Consider the following 27,385-nt stretch of genomic DNA (forward strand, 5'->3'; position numbering starts at 1 on the left):
GTTTCTTCTCATATTTAAGTGGAACCTCCTGTGTTCCAGTTTGAACCTATTAACCCTTGTCCTACCATTGGTTGTCACCGAGAAGAGCCTGGCTCCATTCTTGTGACACTCACCCTTTACATATTTATAAACATTAATAAGGTCACCCCTCAGTCTCCTCCAAACTAAAGAGCCCGAGCTCCCTCAGTCTTTCCTCATAAGGGAGATGCTCCACTCCCTTAATCATCTTTGTTGCCCTGCGCTCAACTCTCTCCAGCAGTTCCCTGTCCTTCTGGAACTGAGGGGCCCAGAACTGGACACAATATTCCAGATGTGGTCTCACCAGGGCAGAGTAGAGGGGAAGGAGAACCTTTCTCAATCTACTAACCACCCCCCTTCCAGTACACCCTAGGCTGAGGGGTCAGGCAGCTCCACCGGCTGACTCCCACTCGGGGAGCAGCTCCGAGGACTTCACCATGGGTGTGGGGACACCTGACACTTCTGGTGGTGCCCAACCTCCTCATAACAGGCTGCTGCAGGAGAAGGGTGGCTTTGCCTTTAATTGGCAGCCATCAGTTATGCACAAAAGACAAGAAAACGCAGCCTACTAGACTTCGTTTTACCTGTGTGTCACCCCTTCTGCTGAAGCTGCACCTGTGAAAGCTCACAGTTTATTTAAAAAAACACCAAACTGTCAAAACTGGAATGACAAGTATAGCCCAACTCTAACACGCTTGTCAAAAAAACCTCCCAACCAGTGTGGTTTAGGTTTCATTGTGGCTGGACCTGCTCAGAGTAACAACAGATGCTTGCCTTGGATGGACAAAGAAGTGCTTTAAAATGTGGGTGGTGAAAACGTTCTGTGAACTGGGACAGCAGACAAATACATGTATGTTGACAAAATAACAAAGTGCAGATGTTCTAGAAAAAACAGGCCGCTTATTTATATGCCTAGGCATAGTTGGTGTTGGAGAAACTTATTTCTGTGACCTCAGACTTGAATTTTTCCATCAGTCCGTACAAGCCAGCAAAATGCTGTTACCTTGAATAATTTCAAAATCCAGGCTTTTTTTTTCTCTTGAGTGTGAGCAAAACTAAAGCAATTAAGACAAGGCGGGGCAATGATTAGGCGTCAGATGATCCTAGGTGTCCAGACAGGTGGGTAAAAGAACACTCTTTTGAAATACCTGTGCAATGACAATCAAGATTCACTTGATGCACTGAAGAAAGAGGAAGAAACTCCAGAGAAGAAAATTGATTTTTTATCTCGATTTATAGGCAGCATATTTGGAAATGTAATTCCAATTCGGCTGCTGAACACATATACAGCTATCTTTTTTGTTTTTCAAATTCTTCTAGTAGTGAAAAATCTAAATTTTTTTTTTTTTTTTTTTTTTTTTTGTGAAACAAGGAATAATAAATATTCAGCTTTTAAAAGATTCTACCTTATCCCAATTACTTTATTGCTGCTAAAACTAATAGATCTACAGCACTTCTTCAGCTTTTAGGAATTGTCCCAGTTTCATTTCACACAACCTAACTGCCCTGAAGGTTGTTTTAAGCCATCACAACATCAGGTTCAGACATAATAATATTGTATTATCACAGAGCATTCTGCATTGACAACAAAATGGGGATATGAAATTATCTTTCACTGTGGCATAAAGATACAATTAATTTGTTTTCTGAAACTCCAGAAGCTACTAAACTTTCAGATACACTGAAGAAAACAATTTTATAACAACCATTTTTACTAGGCATGTCAGCATGTTCCAGAAACAATGCAGCAGCATCTTATAATAGCAAAATAATTTAATAAGCGGAGATGCTGTGGAACAGAACAAGCTGCAAAAAATACCTCGCTTCTTTCCATGTAGATGCTGTGCCAGTGTCTTACTTTATTTCACCACGTCACATCTGAACCCACATCGACCTGTGTAAATCATGCCATTGCATTGCTGAGGATCTCTGGTAAATATGTTAGGCTTGTTTTTCCTACTCCATTTCACTACTTCTCTGTTTTCTCGAGGGGCTGACGGACAGCTGGGTCACACGATGAGGAAAGCCCGCTGGTGCTGCCCTTGACGTCAGAAGGATGACACCTCACCAGATGCTTCTCGGTTCCCATCATGGCTGCATCCCAGCTTGCACACCATGGCCACCTTCCCACCCTCTGCAGCGGCATCTCTGGGTGACAGGGTCACTCCCTGCCTGTACGTGGGTTGTCAGACGGGAGGGTGGCTGCCTCACCAAGCTGCATAACCCTGTAAAGTTTGCCCCCCCGATGCCCTCTCCAACCTAACTTCATAGCAGGGAAACAAGTACATGAGTTTCCCCCTCAGTGGGTAAGACTTGAGAGGACCTGTGGTTTACGTTGGTGTAATCCCAGTACAGCAAACAAATAAAAGATCAGACAATTAAGCCTCTTCTGTGATACAGAAAGAAATAGTTTATGTGGACTGAATGTGTTTTCCTTGATCAAGGGGAGATGTTTAGTAATTTTGGGGCATTACAGCATACACAGGTACAGGCCAAAGATACCTAACTGGTGATTTAAGCAGCAGGAGAAGCTGAACATTGCTGATGCTTGTGACAGATTCCCATTAACAACGCTCAACTTTCTAAACTTCCTTTCTGTTATTTTGAAATTTCCTCTTATGTCCACCAACACAATTTTGCATCTAACTTTCCCCTACTTGATCTCAGTGTCATTTGCCCTAAATGCCCCATTTGTCAACTTTCCTCTCCTTATCCGCACACCATCTCAAGGTGTCCTTTAATTTGTACTGCTCTTCTGCTGAGTTTATGAGATCTGAAGGACAGAAATTTCCAAAGAAGGTGGCAAAAAAAATTATATGTTTTTAAGTGTCATTCCCTAAACTGGGGCTCTCTAGACACAAGTTTTCATGCTGCTGCTGAGACAATGATACGGTTGCAGCTCAGTTGCACAGCACCATCTCAGCATCTCCAATGTTCCCCACTCTTTCCTAGTGACCTTGTGTTGTTTCAGCCAGTACGTCCACGTCATTGTCCTTCAACATTAAGTTATTTACTATGCCATTGTAACTGCTGCTTTCAAAAACCATGGCCCCAGCTACACTGCCCTCCTAGGTCTGTTTTCAGTTACCTGCTAGACAGCACACAGCCATATTTTGCAGCATTATCTCACCCGTACAGCTTGTTTCTGGTGTACTCTGTCACCTTTGCTGACTGTAGCTCGGGGCTGGCTTGCAGCTGTTATGTGGATGGGAGGAGAAATCCAAGAGGAACCATGTGGTTCGATTCCCAGCATGTAATTAGGAGCATATTCTCCCTGGGCAGTGATAGCTGAAAAACTGCTGCCTCCTCTATGGCTGCCTTCAGTTTCTGACTTGAAACAGAAATTGGTGATCCGTATCAGCAATGCATTTTCTTAGCATAGTTTGTTTACAAAATATTCACAGGTCCCACTTTCTTTAGTCAGGAAGTGGCAAGGAACTGTATCAAAGTAATCTCAAAATATACAAAGGCTGCAGGTAAATTATCACTATTTTTGTCCCAAAAGTATTGATTCGGAGACAGGTGCAGAAAACCAAACAGGAGCCACTCCTTAGCACTTTATGACCCTTTTTTGTTTCTCAATATTTGCACTAAAGCTGGGAAAATAGCAGATTTAATTGTATCCTTTTAAGATTAAAAAAAAAAAAATACTACTCTTCTACACTGAGCTCAAACCAAGACTTTCTCAACTTTCCTGAAAAAATAGAGAAGCAGAAGGAGAGTCCCAAACCAGCCAGTGGTTTGGGAGCACGTACCTAGGACATGAAAACCTCTTCTCTGAACTGCTGCATCCAAGGCAGGTCTCTTGGTATCACTGTCTGGAATTGCAAAACATTTTATAAATAATTAAACTGGGGCATCAGCTTGAGTCTGGGTCTGTGTTGGGTGAATGCCCCAATCATTCCACGATAGAGCTGGTCCATCTCTTTTGATGTAGGTATTATAGTTCATAGAAACAGTTAAATATTAATCCAACCAAAGAGGTAGGGTATCATTAATGTAACATGCTATAACTGTTCTACATACATTTTACACTTATTCTTTCCACTTCAAAGAGGTAATAGGTAAGTCAGATTCAGCCTCCCCAGATTCTTGTCATACATTTGCTCGTCACCACCTGGGCAACTTTGGTGAGCTCTCAATTTCAATTCCCACATTTATAATCGGATTAATACCATATGTGAACTTCTCTAGGGAGTGAAGAGACACAATTGAAATATTTGAAACACACGAGGAGATGTTTGATTGATACATGAATGTGTTTGCTATGATCATCAAAGCTTTAACAATAGTATTTTTGGAAGAACGAGGGGGTTTTTTGTATATTAATACTGACTGTCGATTCCTGTGTGTGTAGTTGTGTTCTAATTGGCTTTTATGCATACTTAAAAGGCAGGGCAGGTCTAGATGTTCCTTATTTTCTCTGGAATTAAAACAAGAAAACAGATTGTCGATGTCAAGAACCAATATTGAAACAGCTGGAAAAAAAAATTTAAAAAATACGAATTTCAATCCAGTACATATGGCTTGAAAGCCTGATTATGAAAAGAGCAGCTACCCCTGCCCTGTCCCCATAGCTGGGGTAGGGCACCCGGGCAGGATAAGCCCTGCCTTGAAGGCACGAGGGAGCCTTCCGGGAGCCCATGCAGAACCAGGACAAGGTGAGGCGTACCCAGGGGTACCTGTCACAGATTACTCGATCTCTTGGTGTCCGAACTATTTAGAAGTGTGAGGAGCTTTTTTATTATTATTATATTTATTAGCATATGATACAATCTCAGTTCCCCTAGCAGCATGTCCTACTGCCCACAAACTCTCAGAAATACACAACACCTGCTGTGGCGTTATTCCCCAAGTGAGGAAGGGGGAAGGACTTCTGAAGCAAAACAAGGCAAATAATTTGGGCTTGCAGGATCTGCAGTTTCTGGAATGTCAATCAAGCTTACTATTCCTCTGCTTAGGAGAGAAAAATGTTCTTCTCCTCCTGTTTCCCAGGAAGGAACAGCTGTGAGAACTGAAAATGTCTGCATCCATTTTCCTAAGTAAACAAGGGAATATTTAGTTTCAGCAAAACCAGATGGTTTATGCCCTGTGAATATGCTGGCGTTTGACACTAGCAGTCGGAGTTTCACAAAATGTGTGTGCAGAGCATTAAAAAGAACTCCTTTAAATTCAGGGACCCAACACGAGAAATTAAAGCTATGAAGGCAATGAGAATAGACTTACAAAAACCCACAAGCTTCATCCAGGGATCTCCAAGTGCTCTCTAAATATTATTAATCAGACTACATAACAGTCCATGAAGTAATTAAATTTTGATACACATTTCACATTACACTAAAGATGAGAAGGTAAATGAGCTTCTCCATGTTATGCAGTGAGTCACGGTCTAGTCTCCTGCGTGCTCTGGCCATCCACACGTCCCTTTGCTTGCTAATGCCTCTCCAGCGTGCTGTGTCCTCAGCCACACTCCCAGGACACGATTTTAAAATGTGAAGCCATCACTGTTAATAGCACAGGGACTGGATTGCAGTGTATGCAACACGCATTGCCGTAGCTGGGACATGAGTGCTCTGTGGGGAATTTATAATATGCTAAAGAGATTTGTGAGCAGCCCTCAAACCTCCTGCTAATGGCAGTTGCAATGGGTGTTGAGTGTCTGAAGATGCTTAATTATTTGGTGATTTTTATTGATTTGTGTTGTTGCTGCTTAACATAATTCTGTAGTAACAAGGCATCTCATTTCTACCGATCTGAAAGTGGTTTTTGACCGCTCAGTAATTGTGCTGTGTGACTGACAGGTACACCCTTGTGCTGGCTGCTGGGAGGCTGATGTGGGTTGCTCAAGATTACTCACGGTTTGGAGAGGGTGGCTCGGGGGCTTTGGGCCTCGTGGTCACTGACGGCTGCAGCGTGTGTTCCTGAGCCAAATCCAACCCTGCTGACTCCCTGTCATCTGCTGCATGTAAAAATAGGCTTGGGAAGGATTTCTTATTCACAATTTCAGAATGAGCCTGCCCGCAAAAGCCAGCAGTTTTCTGGCTCACTGCAATGCGTAGTTATTGTGAATCACTACGAACATCTTCGAAGTTCGACAGTTGTGAACCCTCAAGTGTGTCCTGGTTGCAGAACACAGCAGAAGTCCAAAATGTCTCCTTAGGTGCTGGCTTCCCTCGGTTTCCAGAAGAGAAGCTGCATTGTGCTCCGGTTTATCCCATCGTCTGTGCGGCAGAGGGTGTGCCACTGAGCACACCTGCCCTGCAGTTGAGGCAATGCTATAATTTAATATACTTCATGATCAGCATTTTAAGAGTTTGAATTTGCTATTTCTCCATTATGTAATTACCTAATAATAATAATTTAACTAACGCAGTGTACGTGGAGTTTTGCTGTTGCATTTTATGTAAATCAGAGATATGTAGCAACATATTACAAAATGGGTACATGTATTTCAAAGGGAGATGCAAGAGGTTACTTTGATTCAGAAAAAAAAAAAAAAAGGAGCGGTTGGGAAAACCTATTTTGTAAAGAAAGAACGATTTAGCTATAAATCTTCATCCCATGGCTCATTCACTAACATGGAAACTGCAGCACTTCAAGGTGTTTAAATTAAAACAAACTCCACCGTATTTTCTGCTTTTTTAGAGAAATATAAATTTAGATCAAAAAACTGAACTGATATATTAATACAAGTGAGGAATTTGAGGCTGAATTTAAACAAAGTAACATGAATCACTAACAAAACACTGAAGAAATAGATAATCTTTAAGTATAAAAGAACATTCATTTTAGTTGTTAATCTGCTCATAAGAAGCAGATACTCTCTGTGTTCAAAGTACACTCCAGAAGAATTAAAAAGAAATTTAAAGTCAAATTTAGATACCAAAACCTGCCAGATACCTTGATTTCCGCTAAATCTTAACACATGCTGCGCATTCCTATTAACTTGTGTCGCATTTTTATTATCTATCAAGGAACCTGATTTATCCTCCTTGTTCTAAAAATAGTTCACCTGCATACAGTGTGGCTCAGAAGGGCAGAAGCTGGGAGTCACATCACTGTGACTAGTAGCAATGAGTCACACTGACAGATTTAAGCCTGAAGTCAGCAAAACCTAGACTTACTCTAAAAGCCTGGGTGGGCTTGGCTAAGAGGAGGCCATTTGCTGTCATAAGTGGGTTTTGGGGGGTGTGCACTGTGGCCCCCCGCTAAAAGTGTGTCCTGGGTCGGTGGAGCACACGTGGCCAGGGCTGGATACATAGCACATTCTCAGTGGTGGCAGCGCTGGCGGCAGGTGTTGTCTCCAAGCTCCTGCTCTCCTGCCCTGCTGGGATTTGCCATCCCTGCGGCCTTGCTGGTGTCTTTGTGGGACTGCCCTGCAAGCCAGATGTCCACAGTCATCCAGATGAATAACAGCTCCCTCTGGCTCTCTGGAAAGCACCAGCTTCAATTCACATTGCTGGTGTAGAGCGCATCTCTCAAACGTGTCTCAGCCCAGTTGAGGAGCCCAAGGACTGTGGCATGAGGATGAAATGGGCAGTGGCAAACTGTGGAGGGAGACAGGCTGAGCAGCCTCCCAAAACCGATGGTGTGACATACCTGTACCCCACCAGTGGGGACCTACAGCCCCGAGCTGCTGCTCTTGCATCCTACTGAGTCATCCCTGACTTCAGTTAAATCACGTGCTTCATCCTGCCTCAGCCTGCCATCTGCAAATCAGTGATAACAAAATTTAAATAATTCAGAAGAATGTAGCAAGGCTTAATTTCATTTTGTAATATGTTTTGGATTCTTTACATGCTATGGTAATGCAGCATTTAAGATATTGTTGTTACGGAGCATGTTGCTGGTAGTGCTGTTGTTCTTTAATATTCTCTCCAAACTTGCACTCTTCCTACTTCCATTATCAGCAGTCGGCTTTAGTGTCATTGTGTTGCTTGGACACCTTCTAATTTAAATTTCATATTTTGATTCCTAGGTGATAATTACAAACACCAATTTTCTTCTGCTATGCTATACAGCGTTTGTCTCATTTTAATGAAACCTAGCAACCATAATGTAAATTGGAAATAACTACAGCCCATTAGACTATTGAAATCCCTGAAGATTTGAATTATTCACTATTAACAGAACTTGTATAATTATAGGTTAAGATATCACTTAGGCATTTAGCATACATCAGCTCCGCTGCTAATTTTTAGCTCTTGATCTGTATTAGTAACCTCAGCTTGCTAAATTAAAGGATATGCCTTCAATTAGCCTAAATTTAACATTCAAGAACACATCTCTGGTGGGATGGTGCTTATAAGTTTAGAACATCCAGGCAGTTTCAGCTGAACTACTGAGACTCTATCACAAGTGGAAAACAGTTTCTTATAAACATTTCCATGACTTTCACAGGGGCAGAATAAAAGGACAAAGCAGCATTTTGCGTAAAGCCCAAAGCCAAAAGGGTTGCGGGAGTTGTGGTGTTCTGCTTCTGTAGCAACCCCCAAAAAAGGCTGTACCTAGCACAGAGGCAGTTTTGTCATTGAATGAGACCCCCAGAAACCAAAATCAGTATTTTGGTTTCCAGAGCTGTCTGACCCAGTCAACAAGAAAATATTGAGGGGAAGGGAAGGGAAGGGAAGGGAAGGGAAGGGAAGGGAAGGGAAGGGAAGGGAAGGGAAGGGAAGGGAAGGGAAGGGAAGGGAAGGGAAGGGAAGGGAAGGGAAGGGAAGGGAAGGGAAGGGAAGGGAAGGGAAGGGAAGGGAAGGGAAGACAGCTGATATAGTTAGCAAAAAAACCCCACCAGAAACCATAAAAACAACCAAAAAAAAAAAAAGATGTTACTTTCCCGAAGGCCCTTGCCTGTGTTTAGCATGGCAGGGCTGGGTAGCACACTTCTGTTTGTAGGCAGCATGTGGCACACACATACAACAGGGCAGAAAATCAAGGCGCCTGTGCGATTAATGTTCTTCACAGAGTTCAGTGACTTATAAACAACCTTCTTCACAAGTTTCAGAGATAAGCAGTGTAAATCCCACATTTGAAGCTGAGCTCCTTTTTGGGGTTGTCTCCAGGAATTTAAAAAATTAATGACTTTCTTGAGCATCTTCTTTCTAATTAAATGACAAGAAAAGTTTGTGTGACCGATTGGAATTAAAAACCAAAATTTCACGTACTCATCCATTAAAGTATGAGCATTTCCTAGTTAGAATAAACTTTAATTGGCTAGTTAGTGATCTTGACAACAGAATTCCAGCAAAGACTGGGCAGTTTTAACTCTATGATAAAATACCTTTGATAAAAACTCAGCATTTGACTTTTTCTTCTGAAAGCAGCCAGTGACTTTCTGTTTGCTAAAGTATAAACCAGCTCTTGTGTTCTCTCTCCTATTCCACTAAGAAGAAAAGATTCCCAGGAATCATCTGGATATTTTTTATACTGTTTAATACCTGATTTAGATGATTATCTCACTCTGCATAATCCTAGGTAATCCCACTTTCACTTGTGGCAAGCCCTTTAAAATATATAGCTAGGAAAGAGTTGAGGCTTTTGTGCAGATGATTATGAGTCCATTCCCACATGCTGGTCAGAAGTTGGACTGTAAACTTAAAGCTTTTTGATCTTGGCCAACACTGAAAAAAGATACAGCTTTTGACAGTGTCCTCCTGTATATGCATAAATTCAACACAATAAATTTCAGTAAACATCAGTGGGCTTGTTAATGAAGAGAAATGCAGTACACTTGGTAGCCATATGATTGTGTCATAAGTTTAATTAAAAAAATGTTTGCTACTGTTGCTGAGTGCTAGGAAAGCTCTGGGTGGTAAGAAATCCTCTTGCTGGGAAATCTTACAAATTTATAATGGCAACCGTTACAGAGAAGGGAGAAAGCACAAAATTGGAAAATGTTATTAATATTAAAAAATTGTAGTAGAATCCAAATTATACAAAGCTTAGTCATGACTCTCATACAGCAAAGCTTGTTGCAAAGTATGAATTTTGTTGGAAACAGTTGGAATGCAAAGATTACATGACTAGTACCTGACTTCTTGTATTCAGAAAAAATAAAAGAAAAGGGAACATTTTCAGTTCACAGTGCACTGACGATTTTTCCAGTTTTCTTTCATCTAGGAGATTGAACTCTATCATATAAAACTTTTTGTCATGTTAAACTGTCATTGTAGTGTGTATATCTTTATAGTTAGACCTCAAAAAATATGCAGGTGGCTCAGTCTTAAACAGTTCCTTTTTACCATGCCAAATCCCCAAACCAGGATGCTCACAGACTCCCCATCAGCCTCTGAGTGAAAGCTTTGGTTGGTAAATCTTAGATTTGTGAGTTCCTCCATATGCTGGCAGCCCTGTTTCTGAGCATGTCCAGAGATGTTTCAGCATGGACAGTACTGATACCTCAACAACTCTATCTCATGAGGATCCATGAACTTACTGTTCCATTGTCTGTGTTGCTTGTCCCCGATACCAGGATTATTTGTGTCCTGTATAAAGAAGATGCTATGTCATACAAAACCCATTAGTAGCTCTGAAAGTAAGGACCAAAGCTTAGGTGCCCCACTGCATGGCAGGTGGCCCTAACCTCTTGTCTATGCCCCGTGATGCTGGCAGCCCAGCTGCCTACAGGCCAGCTTTTCTAGCAAAAGGAAAGGTTTCCCTCTTTTCCAGACTGTGCCGTAGATCAAGGATTACAGCACGCCCTGGGCAGTGTCAGGTGTCTTGATCCCAAACCCCATTTCCTGGGCACACACTTTAGCTGACAGGCCATTCTGCAAAGCTGGCCATTGCCGTCGCAGCCTTGTTTCAAAGAGTAAATCCTCCTCCTGCTAAAGATTTAGCTAAGGTGAGGAATCTATGACCAGCATGCAAAGAGGGTGAGACCCCACAGCCTCCTGAGCAGGGTGAGAATTCAGCAAGGTGCCAGGTACCTGATTCAAACAGACCCTGTTTTGAGCTGGGTAGGTGGACCCAGTGACCTCCAGATCCCGTCCAGCCTATATTGCTCTCTGAACACCCCTACACCGTCCTACCTGCAGACTGATTTACGGCACATCCTTGTTTGGCATGTGGGATTTTTTGCCGTTCTTTGGAGGAGGCTTATTCCACTCCTTGGTTGTAGAGGATATCTGTATGCCCATCTCTGGTCCTTTGAGTCACGCTGGATGGGCAGGGACCCACTTCTCAGCCCTTGCAGCGCCCCAGCAGAGCTGCATTAGCAGGCAGTCTGGCTTCACCCTCTGCATCTCCTTGTTTATCTGTGAATCCTTGCAGATTTCTCTTTAGGGCTGTCAAATGTTCAAGGAGTTCTGTTTTCTCTCATCTACTCTGGAATTTTACCTTTAATTACCTAGAACAAAGACTTTTCCCACTCTAATTAAACACCTTTTGCCGCAAGTGTTGACTATTTCTGTCTTTGCATGATCATTTACTTTAAAGATTTTGACAGCATTTTCCCTTGCACACTCCAGATGACTTGCTAGTGACATCAGTCACACATTTAGCTCTCTTCTCTCATTAAGCCTGTGGATTTCCAAAATATTAATGGAATGTGATCTTGCTGATTTCTCTTTTTTCTCCTTGCCCTTTTCAACCCAAATACCAGAAAAGTACAAAACAGACATTCCCATGTCTGACTTGCACTTTTTTGGCTGGGGGTAGATTGGAAGGGGTAAAGGTAGAGCTCATTAAAAGTGATGGCAACCGTCAGAAATATAATTGGTAGGAACTGTGCAAGCTCTACTGCCCAGTTGCTGTAATCCTTCAAATCTGACCTTCTCCCCACAGTCTTCCTGCAGGCACAAGGTCCTTCCGATGTCTGCGTTGTGAATTGGAAGAATGAACCAAGCTATCAACAGCCTGAGCTGGTAATGTGTCCTCACACAGCATCACACAGATGCAGTCTGGCCAAGCCAGCCTGCCCTCAGGTGAGAAAAAAGGTTTCCTGTTCCTGGAACCAGCAGCTGTATCGCACAAAGGAGAACCTGCTCTGTGCAGGGCACAGTCTGCCTGGTGCCCAGTGAGCACCTCCCGCTGTTATCTTAAATCCCTTTTGTCCCAGGGGCACCCATAAGGAGCTTAGAGCTGGTACGAGTTAAACAGGAAAGCATGAGAAGTCATATGAATGTGTAAGTAAAAGTAGGACAAGGACTAATTTTTTTATTTTCTTTTTTTACCTCTCAGGGTGTTGTTTTTCTCTTCATGCCACCCTCTGCTAGCAGGTGAATGGTGTCGGTGCAGTCGTTCTCCAAAGGAAGGGGCCTGATTCTGCCTCTCTGGTGGGCTGGTGTCCTGCTGCTGGCTTCTGAACAGGGTGAGAGTCAGACCCAGTGTGTGGCTGGGGAAGGAGAGGTTTTGGAAAACGAATTATACTTTGTCAAGTGGTTAGAAGACACACTGACTTAAATAAGCACCTAGCTCCTGTTTACAGTTGAAAGTTTTGTCATGCTGTGCAGTTATGCCCTAAACTCCTCCTACGTAATTAAAGTGCTTTTTGCCTGTAAAACGCATTCCAGTTTGGCAAGCCATATGAGCCATAACATCAAACCTACATTTTTTTTTTTTCTTCTGGTATAATTGTGTGTACGCTACAGCTTTTGTTGAAGTTGTTATATCATAAAAATCACCCTACACAAGACAAAGCCTTCAAGTGTCAACAAAAATCTTAAACCTTGTCTACCCAGGCAGGTGTTACTGTGCTTCAATACAGCTATGGAAAATCAAGGTAGATTTCTTAGAATGTGCTGACCACAGCTGAATAGTTAGCAGAGAAAAAGTTAAATCCCATTCAGCATCATATTAACTAACCCTGCGTCCACTGTAGTATAATCTAATTTGATTTTTGCATAGCTGTTGTTAAACAGGGACTATTCAATCTGCCTTAAACTATAGATTAGGGTGAAAGGGTCCAGGGTGAAATTTGCTCTATTTCAGCTTATTTTTCTCTAGCTTTACCTACAAAATTCTTCCGACATACATTACTTGGGTCTTCATCTCAGTTAAGTGTATTAAGAGTCACTTTTCCTTTTAGGATTTTTCATATTTGTTTTCCATTTTTTGGTGTAATGAACTGTAAAAATATCCAAGATACCAATGCGAAAAATCGTCTGTCACTCTGATGGATACTCCACTGGATCTTTACATATAGATTCCCTAATATTTTTTGAATAGTTTAAAATACTTGCAAGCATTAACATAGATTATCAATACAAATGACATTAATTTATCTTCTTAGCTGAGTATCTCTTTATAAAGGATGTCATTAGCCACACTTAGTTTTCCTCAGCAGACTGTAATTCAGTCTTGCATTTCTAATAATCTGCTTCATATTAATTTTTTTTTTCACATGAGCGTTGCTAGGTTTCCTCAAAAATGCAAATGCTGCCCTTCAGAAAACAATGACACAAGTTTTTAAAATAGGCAAGGCTAGGACCTGAAAAATTCGCAGAAAGTTACTTGTTAGATTACATAGAAAAACAATGTTATCTTAACCCATGCAGTGCATACTGCGAAGCCAAAGTCCATCCACGAGTGAGGGACTGGAACCAGATTTGTCCTGGAATCAGCCACAGTTTGCTACTGAATTCAGAGGAGGTGTCTTTAGGCCTACACTAAATAAAGGAGAGGCCTCATTTCTCTCTGAGGTGCAACTAATTCTGTGGTGCAATGTGGACCTGTTCAATCAGCTCTGCTTATTTTACAAACTTTGAGTAGGTCCATCATCGTGCCTTCAGTTCTAGCCAAGAGTCTGACAGCTGAACAGTTTGTTAGCAAATGCCAAAGCAGTAAATGCAGAGCGCTACATCCTGGTGATACGACTTGGAAATGTGACTAGACAAGGTAATTAGCCAAACGAGAAATTAATTAGGGCATTGCACCTTTACTACAGAAAATACCAGGGGATTCCTGCTTGCCACAGGTGAGGTTTGTGCCGCATTGCAGGCAGGTACTATCACACATTATACGTTTGTTCAGTGTCTGGCAAAGAGACTCTCTCATATTTCTGTGGCCTCTGTAGGACTTTACATGAAAATAATCCTCTGAGAAATCACTTCCATAGTCACTGAAAGCTACAAAAAGGACAAACTTATAGGCCACACCAGGGACTGCAACTGAGCATGTACTTTCAAGCAGAGGATGTGCAGTAGATGCAGAGGCCGAGGCTTTCAGAGAACTAGGAGAGGTCAGGCACTTTGATATATTTTAGTATTGTTTTCTAACTGCAAGAACAGTAAAGGACTAGTGACTGCTATTCTACTTCAGGCCACAGAGCCTCATATTAAAATAATGGAATTCTTGCTTCACTACTCAAGCAAACAGACCCAAGAGCATTTTTCTAAAAGCAAACAAAAGTGATGCAAATGCAGTTTTAATGCTGGCACTCAGCTTACATGCGTACTGTACCCATTGCTTTTGCTTTGATGGCAGGCTGAAATCAGTATATATATATATAGGCCTACATAGCTGTTTAAGGTCAATCCTGCCAGGCTAACAGTAGGGTCTTCTCCAACCATCTATTTACCATCTCTCCATGTCATCAGCATCACCACAGGAGAATATAATCTCCTCTTTGCTGTAAGTGTTTTTTGTTATATTCTGCAGGACCAACTGATTTCCTGGTAGAAATAATAACAAATAACATCCACAGCAGTGATATAATGCACCTGCAATTTTCCAAGAGAGGACATAACGAATGATGCCTGTGAAAAACAGAAACTTTCTTCTTCAAACAATACTGTGTAATCTAACCTTAAAAAGTGTAATTTAGGTGAAAAAGTGGGAACTAGGCAAGTCAAAGGATTCATTAATTGTTATCTTTTACCTCCAGGCTACTGCATGAGTCTAGACCAGGTTAGGAGTGACTGCAAGTTATTCCTACCTGGCAGCCAAGAGAAGACATGATGGTGTTTGCCATTCAGGGTTTTATGAACTGCTGACCACAATACAGAGACCCAGGACTGAACAACATATGCAGATTAATCATCTCTTTCAGGTCTGACCTGGGAATGATCCCTTGAGATTGGGGTGGAGAAGCAATTGCCCTGCACGGGAAATGTAGCCTCACTGCTGCCCATTCTGCACCTATTGTATGAAAAATGAATATGGGCAGGCCTGCAGCCAGTCCAGGTTGTGAGAGTTTGGGTCATTGATTTCAGAGCAATTACCATCACTTACGCTGCAGAGGAGTGAGCCCAACAGGTTTTATGTAGATTGATGTCAGCCTGAAGATTTTTATGAGCACTACACGTATTTTTCAATATGGCTACTGTAGATGAATTGTCCTATCTCCTAAAGTAACAAATTATGCTTCCCAAATAAATTGCATTGGATTTTTTCCACTCTCTTACTATAACTGATTTCAAACTTACACATTAATTTCACAGCACATAGGAGCAAAACACACAGGTTTAGTTTTTTTACACTGCTTTATGGCATTTTTTGCTGCAAAAGTACTTTTAAAGTTGGGGCTTTTCTCTCTCTCTCTCTGTGTCCTTCCCAACCTTTGGTGGATATAAACAGGACATACCACAGTATTCACAGAATTCCCATTTAACTGCAAACTTGTAACGTGTCTTTATAAATCACATAACCTGTTCTCTTGCTAGCATAAGGTATTTCATGAACAAATGATATACGAGATATTAATTGTATTAAAGTCTAAGACAAAATCCTAAGAAAAAGTACACCTGTCGTTACATATTACAAGACACGGGCAGAAAGCCTTTTTTAACTGCCTTGAAGGAAGAAGCACAGTTGCAGTCTTGTTGCATAGTAACAGCCATTTCTACTGCTCCATGGCACATGAACAGCAACAAACAGACTTTGTGATTAATGAAATCAACTAATTAAAACCTTCCTCGACCTGATTTGAGTATTTAGTTAGTCAAAGCAGTTGTTTACTTCCCATATGACAAAGCAAGTCAAGTTACTGTCATTAATTTGAAGTAATAGTAAATAATTTGGAGAGTATAGGCTTTATGAATGTTCCTTGAAAGTTTGAACAATAGATTAAAAAAACCCCAAAGTCCTCCAAATGTGAATAAACCTCTGCGTTTCCCAGGCCCCAGTTTCTGTAATGCCTTTTGGTAGCCTTAATCGAGATGATCTGGCATGCCTTTTCCATCTCTGCAACTGCCGTTGCTATTTCATATTAATGTGGTGCCACAATTTTTCACCCACCTAGAGCCTTTAACACACAAAACACATAAAATAAAAACCCAGTGCATGTCAGCCTAGCCAGCAGTTTCTCATTTAAATGGTATTTTTCAGCAGAGAAATATTTCTATGGGGGAGAGGTACAGGGAGCTATTGATCTACTGACTTCAGCATCAAATAATCTGACTGATCACACTTAACCCCCCAAAAGTCTTTCTTGCTGACCACTCTACTTTTCCAGCAGCTTAGCAGCCTGGACTCCTGATGGGGGATTTACTCAAGAAACGTGCAACTTTTCCAAGTAGCATTTTCTCTTGCAAACACCCATGCTGATGATGAGAAATTCCGTGCTCATTAGTGACTCTGTCTTCACAGTTGACCAAATATATGCTTTGTGTACTTTAAGAAGATTTGTTGCTTTTGACTGGAGCTGTGAGTAAAATTGGCTGAAATACAAAACTGGCTTTGGCTTCAAGGAAAAAAGTCCACTCAAGTACAAGTTTGATGATCATAATGCAGGGGAAAGTAAATTTTGCCTGGGTTGAATTTCAGCTTGGAAGAAAGGCAAATAAAAAACATGCAAAGGCTTGAAGAATAATTCGATAAACTAAGAATAGCTACTTTATCAGATAAGTATTTACATTATTTTTTTTTATCCAGTCTCAATTCAAATAAGTTAATTTCTTTGGTGCCAACAGATTGTGTTAAGATTAGTTCTGAACCCCTGGAGAAAGCTGTTCTGGTCGGCAGTCTGTGTTTCTGAGCCACGACTGAATCTGCAATGAGGAGGACAAAAGAGGGATTTTGCAGCACAGGAGTGAAGAGCCTCTGGTTCTCCAAGGGGGCTGAGAGAGGGGCAGGTCCCCGGAGAAGTGGAGGCATCTCCAGTTGCCTGTCAGGAGTATGAGGTGGAGGAAGAACAGATCTTTCAAGGTTTGGTGTGAACAGAAGAGCCTTACAGCCAGTTGGCCAAATGCCTAATGCATGGAGCTTCTCTTGCAGAAACTGTGTCCTAGCCATGTCTTTTCCATGAAGAATAAGTGAAAAAATAACAGCAATAGTGAGGAACATACATGGGGGTTAAGAAGAGAGAGCTGTGATATAATTCTGATTAGCCTGTCACTTTATTCTGATTTTTCCTTTGCTCTTTTCCTGAAGTTCTCCACTGTTTTTCCTTCTTCCTCTCTCTCATTCACATTTTGTTTGAGAAAGCATTTCTCTCCATGGACTTCAGTTGGCTTTGGATCAAACCCTGCAATACATTTATAGTTCATTAAATTTTTAAACAGACTTGCTTCACAATCTTTGTGCCATATTTTGTTTGTTCAGATGAAACAACAATAAAATTTGATTGCTTGGTCTAATTACAAAGAAGGACTCATACCCTACCCTGGTCAGAACTAGCATGGAACCTCAGTTTTTTAGTCCTTTAAAACGCCAGGTGACCTTAAGCACAAGTTTTCACTGTTGTTATGGGGCTAGATAAACAATACAATAAAGTGCTTGCTCCTAGATGTGATCACAAAAATACAGTGAATTCTTTACTTTCTCTGGAAGCTGCCTCTGAAAAACAAACAAAAAAACAAACAAAACCCCAAAAAAACAACACCAAAACATTTCATAGAACCTGATGTGACTTTGTGTTATTTTATAGCAATACATGCATTCTGTATGATGGCTTGCTTCTAAGAATGTTCACTTTTTAAGTATTGATCACTGTATTATTATCACTATTAATCCAGGCAAAGGAAGCTTGTGGCTCACAGTCCCTTGCCCACATGAGTCCTCACCCACAGTACTTTGAAAGCATTAGCCAAGTTTCAGTTTATGGCTCATCAAAGCTCATTCAACTTTCAGCAAGGAAAAGGCTTTTCTCTCCTGATTTAACCTAGTAAGTAACCATAAAGAAGCAAAGAAGGAGGAAAAATGACTCAGAATAAGTTTCTGTGCAGCAAATGCTCAAAGGTTGCTAAGAGAATACACCGGGATTATTGGTCTGATGATGAAGTTGGTGTAAAGAAACAATATTCATTTCAGTGTGGTGAACAGTGAAGTTAAAAAAATGCAGCAAAGAATCTTGCCCATATATACACAAGATGTTGAGCTACTCTAGACTCAAACCTATGAGTCTGAAAAAGATTTGAGGTTGAAGTGGATAACGAATCCCTGAGCTGGTGCTTTGGATGAAGAGATTTAATCAATTATTAAATTAGAATCTTTTTCTATCAGTACTAAAATGCTGTACACATCTTCAGAAACCAAAATTGCCTGAATTTGAGAGAAAGTTAAATACCCACAACTGTTACATATTGGCTGTTTCTGCAGCTCTGCCAAGGAAACCTCATCAGCCGGGGTTAGGAAAGGCTCCAGGTCAGTAGTTCCCAAGCTAGGAATATAGTAAATATATGGGGATTTTGATACCCATTCTTACTTTCCTTCCCTTTCCTTTTCTTATTGGCTTTGGTATCAAAGACCTTCACCCTCTAAAGCTTGTTACCAGAATTAAACGCATCCAGCCCCCATGGACCCCAAGGGAACAGGATTCACCCCCTCCCCAAGGACAACAGTATTAAAGCAGAAAAACAAAACCACACAACAGCAAGTGCCCCACAAAGGGTGCCCCGCATGTGGGTCGAGGAAGCAGGGGAACACACGTCAGCGACAAATTATTCTCATGCCTCTAACAATTCCTCCTCACTGCGTCTGCACATCTGTCGTGCCGTCTCTCTCTTTATATTTGCTAGCAGCTTTATAAATATCTGGGGCACTAAGCAGATTTTCTCTTCAAAACCTGTGGCCCAAATTCTTAAGAACATATTATGGTCTCTAAAAGGACAGAGAGGAGTGTCGCACGTGCACGTATTTACATGTTTGTTTAAAAAACAGAGCTGATCAGCTGAATTCTGACACCTTTGCATAAGAATGAGTGGAAATTTGCCTGAATAACAGGAAAAGAACCAACAGATTTCTTGTTCTTCTGACCAGTACCTGCCCTGCACTTGACACACATTATGTTGGTTAATTCTGTCAAAAGTATAAATAATACAAGTTAGGGGGCCATGCCTAAAATCAAGCAGCTGTGTCCCCTGCCTCCTGTCACTGAGGCTTTTTAGTTTTTCAGCCCTACAGAGGAGAAGAAAATAGTTAAGCATTTCTAATCCTTGTTCTTGCATAGGCTGTTGGTTTTCTGAATAGCATCTTTTCACCTTAGATCACAGTCTAAACCAGTAAGAGACTGCCCAGCAGGGTATCATGTTCAAGAGCAATTAATGAAACTAACAGCTGATGGTTTTAGAAAGACAAGTTGCGTATTTCAGTTTGTTCAAGAGCATCCTGCGGGTGTTGGAGTGTAAGGGTTTCTTACAGTGACAGCACGGGCTGAGAGCTCGCTCAGCCAGTTCTGTTCCCTGACCTCAGCCAGCAACTCCTGGCATCACCTTGGGCACACTAAGTACCTCCTGGTTACCTTTAGGGTAATCAGGTGAATGGCCTTCCAAGGCTCTTTTTTTTTTTTTTTTTTTTTTTAATTCTCCATGATATAAAATGATTAAATCAGGATTAATGGTGTTTCTGAAAATCCATTCTTGTACAGTCATCCCATGCAGGAATTACGGGGTTAAATTATGCAACGTAAGCAGGAATTCAGTGCAGATGATCAGAACAGTCCCTGCTGGACTTAATGTCCATTAATTAACTCATGAGAGGGGATAAATGAAGAGGGATGCTTGTGTGATTACTGATTCCAGCTCCAGCCCCCTCTTTTCAAAACATTTTGTGAAGCAGCTGCCAAGCCACAGTGGTTTACAGCCCGCATTGCATCCCTGGTAGAATGAACCATTGTTACATTGATGCTTGGCTACAGGGCACTGAAAGGCAACAAAAGGGGCTACCTAACTTTATTATTCAAGAGTATCTACATTTTGGACATGAATGGAAGAATAAGCAAATCTTCAAGATGGAAGCTGAAGATCAAGGGGGTGAGAACAGATGTTTCCTATCCCTATACAAGAATTATGGAGGTAGGAGACATTTGAGATGGACTTCTTGGGCTATTCTTTTTTTCCTCTGTTCTTTGAAGCCTCAGACATTGATCATTGGATGATGTCCAGATGAAAATCTTAAGAGACTAATGGTTCTATCCAGCAAGACAAACCCTTCTTTTTAAAATATGACACAATAGGAGAGATCTTTGTCAGCAATGCATAAAGTAGGTGACCTTGTCAAAAGAAACTTTTTTCAGCGTGAGCTTTAGGCTCAACCATCTCTCAAAAGTAGACCACCCAGTGCTGACTTAAACCACCAGTAAAGCTTCAGTGACCAAACCCATCGTCACTGCTCTTATTGCACCCACCCGGCACAAGTCAACTGATTGCATTTAGGAGCTTGCGTTACACCTGTAATTTATTATGCTGTCATCTGGGGAAGAAGAATTGTTGAGAAAGGATGTCATAGTCCTTCCTTTATAACTTATTGTCCCAATAAAATTAATCACTCAACCTCCAGCTCCTAGAAAACTCCACAGAAGAAATCAGATTCCAAAGATGATGCATTCTTATTAGTGGCAAATGGAGTAAAAAGTGAATCATTGCACAGGCCTCGATGCAAAATACAAATGACTTTGGAGTGGCAATCGAACTTTCAAGATTAGTTTTTCACAGAAGACATCAAGATGGGTAGTCGGAAAAGGTTGTATTGATTTGGAAGTGCCTCCATACTTTCGAGTATTTTTTGGTTTAATGTAGTTTGCAGTTGTTCCAGGATACAAGGAGAAGTCTACCCAGGGCAGCTGTGATCTAAAGAAGGGAGATGCACCGTTGCGTGCCAATGATTGCTGTCACATGAGTGACAGAAAACACAATCCAACATTTGCTTTGAGTTTGGCACACATTAAAAAGCCACCTCCTGGGGAACTGCATGATACCAAACCATGATCTTGCATGGAACAGGGGGAGAACTCTCCAAAAGTCAGAGCATGTAATTGCTCTGCAAACTGAGGACACTGCTCCACCACCGTGGCTATTGTGAAGAATTGTAAAGGTGCAAAAGATTATGCAGAGTCTCAGGCTCATGGGCAGAGCCATGAATGAATGTGAGGGTGGTTTGTCCTAAGCTGTGAAGCTTGGTGTAGGTTTGCTGGGGCCCAGGAGGACTGTGCTCCCCTTCCACAGCTGCTCGGCACGTCACCCACACTGCGTGACACAATGGGGAACCGGTGGCACCACTGACCAGCTTCTCCCATCACTCCATCAGGCAACGGTGTACTTTACAAATACGGACGTGCAAAGCCCCGTAACTCCTTCTGGTATGGATTTCACTATTTCCTTCAAGAGTAAGGAAAGTAAGACATGGTAACTCAACAGCCTTAAAATATTCAAGTGCCTCACAGTCTGTGTCAAAGAGTTTTGAAGAAAATAATCAATCCCATTACTTATTAGATCCAAGCCCACACCAGTTCTATAAGAGAAAGCCCAAGGCTAATCAGCTGAGTGAACAGAGAATATAATTTTCAGGAGCCTTTAGAGAATAGGCAAAAATCAACAGCACTATCCTAACTTTGCCACTAATTTACTATGGTTAGGTCACTTAAACTCTCCATTCTCTCTTATTCTTGCCCATAAAGTGAAGACAATTCTAATGATTGCTGTTATTACAGATATACTGGAAGATTTAATGACCTAATGTTTTTCCAGCACTGGAAGTATGTAAAGTACTCAGTAAGTGCTGAATGTTATCACCAGCACTGGATAGCGAGAGTGCCAGCACTTAGAGCTAAGGAGGAGATGGGAAAAAGCTGTTTCATCGGAGGAACTGAAATTAAAATAGGTTCAATTTCTACAAGCCAGTTATGGTATCATGATTGCATGTTCCAGCACTTGCTTCAAAATCCAGACATTCTGGAGTCACCCAAGCTATTTGCTGCTTTTCACAATCAAAAGAGCGACTCCCTCATCTCCACCAAACACATCTCACTGTTGCTTCTACTGGTTCTTCACTTACAAGGTACCATTACGTATTTTAAAATCTCTATGCCAGAGACAATGAATTATTTCAAATGTCTTGTGGAGGAGAGATTTACAGACTTGGTTGATAAATTCTGTGCTTCAGCCTAGGCTGGTTTTCCATGGCAGATTAACAGATTAAAGCTACCAGGAATGATGATAAAATACAGGGTAAGAAACTCAGGTAGTATGAAAGTAATTTCAGTTGGCCTGGGGTGAGTTATACTTTGAGAATATGGCCATAAGCTAAAAGGAAGCTTGCAAACAGAGGTTTTCCACAGGAACTGTCTATCTTACAGAAACCAGTACAATCCCAAGTAATTTCCTCTATTAAAGCCCTCTTCCAGCTCAGGAGCTCCTTCTTTTTACAGCAGCACTGAGAAAATGTGCCCAACAGCATCAGACCCATCTGTAGAAGTGATTTAACTATCCACATCCATTTCAATTTCAATTTCTGCACGATGCTTATCAAAGAAGCTGGAGACACAGCTACAATTCATAAGGAAACACATTTTTCAAAGCCATCTGAGCTGACATGTTTACCAAAGAATACTGACTCACTGAAATCAAGATCCTCTTCAACAATAAAAAACATGAGAAAAATAGTCTATGCATCTTGTTCAGGATGTCAATGGGCTTCACTCAATGATGAAACACACACTGATCACCAGCAGCCTAAACTCACAGCACAGCACGTACCAGCAGTTAGTCTTGTCCTTGTAGATATCTTAAATGCGTTCATAATTTTGCTTATTTCACAGATTCCATTAAAACCAGACCATTCACATCAGTAAACTGTCACAGTTGAGACGGACAAATGACATAGACCAAGCTCTTCCAGGATGAACGTAGTAGATGCCATTTATTGCCACAAGTGCGTTTTTATACAGTTTTACTAATTTGTGTGTCTCTTCACTATTGGTTACAATTCACAGCAGTAACATCTCATTGGCTATTTTTGCTGCCATCAATGTTACTCTTCTACTCCCTTCTCTCTCACGGGTACATCCTTAACATCTCCGGATACTCCTTTACTCCCATCTATCTCATGGGTAGACCTTAATATCTTCAAGGCCAATCTCTGTTCCCATGCCCTCCGTCAGGGAATCCATGGACCCATTGTAGTCCCCCGCAGTAAACATACACATTTGGTCAAATAAGCTTGTATCTGCACTCTAGGTTGAATTAAAATTGTGCATCATTAATATCCCCATGGCTGAAATCCCTTATGCGTTTGCAGTGATTTAAAAATTATAAGCATTAGTAGGAGAAAGGTGCAGTTGATATGTTGGGGCCTTTCCTTCCCTGCACACACATCTGATGCTTTTATCTGCTGCACCTTGAAACATGCCACTTTCCCACCCCAACACGAGTCCACTTTTACCTGTCAAATGTCCTGGTGTTTTTGCATGTCCCAGGCCTGGCCTGGCCTCCCCTCCCCAAGCGTTTCTCCTCCTGCTGCCACCTCCTTCACCTGGCCCTCTGCCTTCACCCCCAATACACCTGTGCACACAGACGTTACCTTTCTCCTTCGTACCCCTGTCATAACACACAGGTGCCCAGTGAGGTGGTAAAGTACCTGTCGTGGGCAAGTACCCAAAACACAGAGAGAAACAGATGCGAGTGTTCCTCTGCTGCCATGATATGGGCTGCGTTTGTGGTTTGGGTCACGGTCACTAAGAAGCCCAGCATAATAATATTTTTTCTTACTACTTGTTTCATTGTAGTATTTGATTTCATAAGGTTGATAGGTTTCATAGAAAAATGTAGTGCTAAAACATAGAATATATATAGTACGTACAAGAATATGTAGTACGTACAGGAAACATATCCCTTAGGAAAGTTTCAGCATAATTTCCAGGTACCATAGTTTCCTGATTATAAAACAACCCCTCCATATACCTATCCGTGCAGTGTAACATGACATAAGCCAAACATAGTGACATCAAGGAATTGATCTGCTCCCATCTTTCCTGCTACCAGCCATAGGAGAGTCATTTACCTAAAAGCAACTTTGGAATAGAAGTATTTTGACCTCAAGTACTTTGAACCATCTCCAGGCAACCTCTTCACAGGATCAGGTGAGTATAGCCCCATTTCCAACACGACATGAGGAATAATGTTATTTGATCTCAGTCTTTTTATCTTTTCTAAAGCTTTTATCTCTTTTGCCCACTCCTCCTGTTACCTGGTATGCAATATGCTCTTTAAGAGATCCAGCGTGCATTGTCTCAGGGAAATAGCAATTAATTATTAAGCCTGCCTCTACAACAGCCTTCCAGGTGTTGAGACAATCTGTAAGCGAAGCACCGATGTTTATCTCTGTAACACGACACTACTGCATGAAACATGGCAGCCAAACTGCTGCACAAGCATTTTTATGTTTTCATTTTTAGTTTTTGGAATGGTCTTACAGTGGAAAAGTGCCTTTTTTACAGAAAAAAAAAGTAGAATTGGTCTGTGGTTAAATACCCCCTTTTGTCTGCTTCTGGGTAGGCATGTGTCACCGTGCAAAACCTCGCACTGATTCTTAGTGCTGCACTTACCACCTTTGCTGTGTAAGCAGTCAGGAGCTGGAAACCTTGAACCAGGTCTAGATCCATCACCTGCCATTTGCAGGTGAAGTTGGTTTCTTCCAGGGTTACACATGCCTACAAGTTATCCGGCTACTTTTAAAGTTGTCGCTGGAAGGGGAGTGGGGTGGACAAGGGCTAAAGATCTGCTGCTGGCAAAAAAACACAAAATGGTGGGGTAGGATTTTTGTACCCTGCAGTTGTCAGATGAACCCTTTGGTGATGAGGTCTCCTGAGATCACAGACCAGGAGAGCAGGCAGCCTGAAAAGACGGCTAAAACCCAATGGCACTAAGTCGTTTTGGTGGACAGTGGTGATATAGCACCAGAGTTGCCTTTTGGTCCTAGCAGGAATGATTAAGAAAGCCCAAATGTCCTTTTGAGCCAGCCCTATTGTGCCACCATTTGAAATTAAACAAATGCAAAATTAGTGTATTAAGACTGCAGAAGACTTTAATGAGGCTGTGCAAGAGAAAGCTATGGAGAAGTGTCAAATACTGCAGGATTACAGAAAAGCGCTGTCCTGAAAACAGCTTTGCGAATAGGAAACATTCATTAGTACATTATGCCTTTACTGCTATTATTATTTTTTCACCACCTGTATTAACACACTAAAAATCCCTCTCAGGGATGTAAAGCTATTGTTCCGATCACAGTGCAAACAACATAAAAAAGCAAATAATTCAACAAACACTAGAAGAGTCCAGGTTTCTTATGGGTTTATGTCTTGTGGTCATTTTCAGGTATAAACTGAGGTGCTTTTTTGACACTTATTAGTGTATTATCTCCCTTATGAATTGTTTGATATCTATTAAGATACAAATTTATCTGCTACCTTTCTTTCTGACACATGGTTTCAGGGTTCCTCTCTGCTCCAGCTTAGCTGCCTACTTGCACAAACTTTGTAGGAATTCAATTAGCGTGGAGCCCACTCTCCATCAGCCAAATTAAATCAACCAATATATTCAACAGTTATCTGAGGACGTACAGAGCATGATCACCTAAGCCTCATTTCCTGAGGAAACCAGACTTGCAATTCCTATTACTAAGAAGTAATTACTTGCAATGGATGCACAAAATAAACATGCAGATAGGAAGAGAAGACGAAGGTGGAAAGGCTGAAGGTAGGTAATAAGAAACCAAGCATACTGTTGTGCAAGAAAATGAACATTAGTCACAGTCCATTGCTCACAACTGACACCAGCTTCACAACCTGGCGAGGAATTTAAAGGAAGGCTAGGAAGTCAGAAGGGCGGTGGCAAGGTGGGGTTTTGTCCCAGATCATCTCAGGTGTGTAAGGCAGCGTGGAGGAAAACTCCACTTGAGGGAAAGTTGACTAGAAGGAGGTGGATGTGCAAAAGTGGTGATGTCAAATAAGCAGGGACCAGCTGTTTACCCCCAGATTCAGCAGTGCTGAACCAAGGAGACTGAAGTGCTTCCAGCCTTGCCCCTGTGGCTTGCAGTTCATCCCTATTCCAGCCCAGGGATTCATCTTCCAGCTGAGCAGCTCATACAAACTCATGTCCTGTTTCAGCCAAAGTGGAGCAAGGGGAACCTTACCTTATAAATCCAGCTTGTTCTGACATGAGCAGGTTGAGAGGTGCTCCTGTGAGCAGGTCAAGATGAGCAGTAACATTTTCACTGCCACAGCTGTTCACACAGGAGTGTCTGTCCATGTCCTTCACAGGGCAACCGCTCTTGGAGAGGGGCTGTGTTTTCAGGTGCCTTCTTTATGAAAGCACAACACTTGGGTTTTCTGTAGGGGAAAGGGGAGGGGAGTCAGCTGCATGTTGAGAGACAACGAGTTTCTGTCATTTGTATAATGGGAGCCATCTAGGCTCTCACCTTCCCTCATGGGTGGGTACTGGAGGTTGGATGCAAAGAAAACCTGAGCTTAAAGAAATATTCTTAGTCTGTCACAAGTTTTGACTGATGTGGGTCTAGTGAGAAGCAGCAGACTACAGATGCTGGTGGCTGAGTGGTGGGACATGCAGGCTGCAATGACAAAGGCAGGAGACAGAAGAAAATACAAGGGAATACCAGGTTCTGTGGAGGTAGGACTGCTCACCAGTTCCACACATCCATGTGTCCATAAGGCAATGTCAAGTTTTATATTTGGTCATTTGGAGACAAGCCTGGGATAGACAACTGTGAGAATTATTGGCTGAAGCTGTGACAAAACAGACATATGCTCAGCCTCTAGAAAACATTCTGCTCTTCTTCCTCTACCTGCATCAAGAGCAGGAGATGACAGGCTTAGCAGCTCTCTCCATCTTCCAGCTCTCTACTGGCAGAGCTGCCTTGTTCCAGGAGGTATTTTTCCACTGGCTAAGCCTGGTGCTTTAAGGCCCGTGAAGGCTTCAAAGCTACTTACAGGTTGCAAAGTGACCTTTTTTAGGCTTCAGACACCGAGACTGACTTATGTGAACTGAGAGACCTTGAACACAGAGAGCAAATTCTCTTTCATATTTCTCAACTGTCATGTATTCATTAGTTATAAATAATAAATGCCACATGGCTTGCAAAATATATATCCAGAATACTTGATGCTCATTATAAGCTTTATATCTTGAAGTATTTTTGGTCTCAACCAGTGTTTCCAGCCCTTGACTGCAGGACTACCTATGGGAGGGGAAGAGAAAAG

Source organism: Streptopelia decaocto (genome assembly GCF_964273445.1).
Source record: "Streptopelia decaocto genome assembly, chromosome: 3".
Lineage (NCBI taxonomy): Eukaryota > Metazoa > Chordata > Aves > Columbiformes > Columbidae > Streptopelia > Streptopelia decaocto.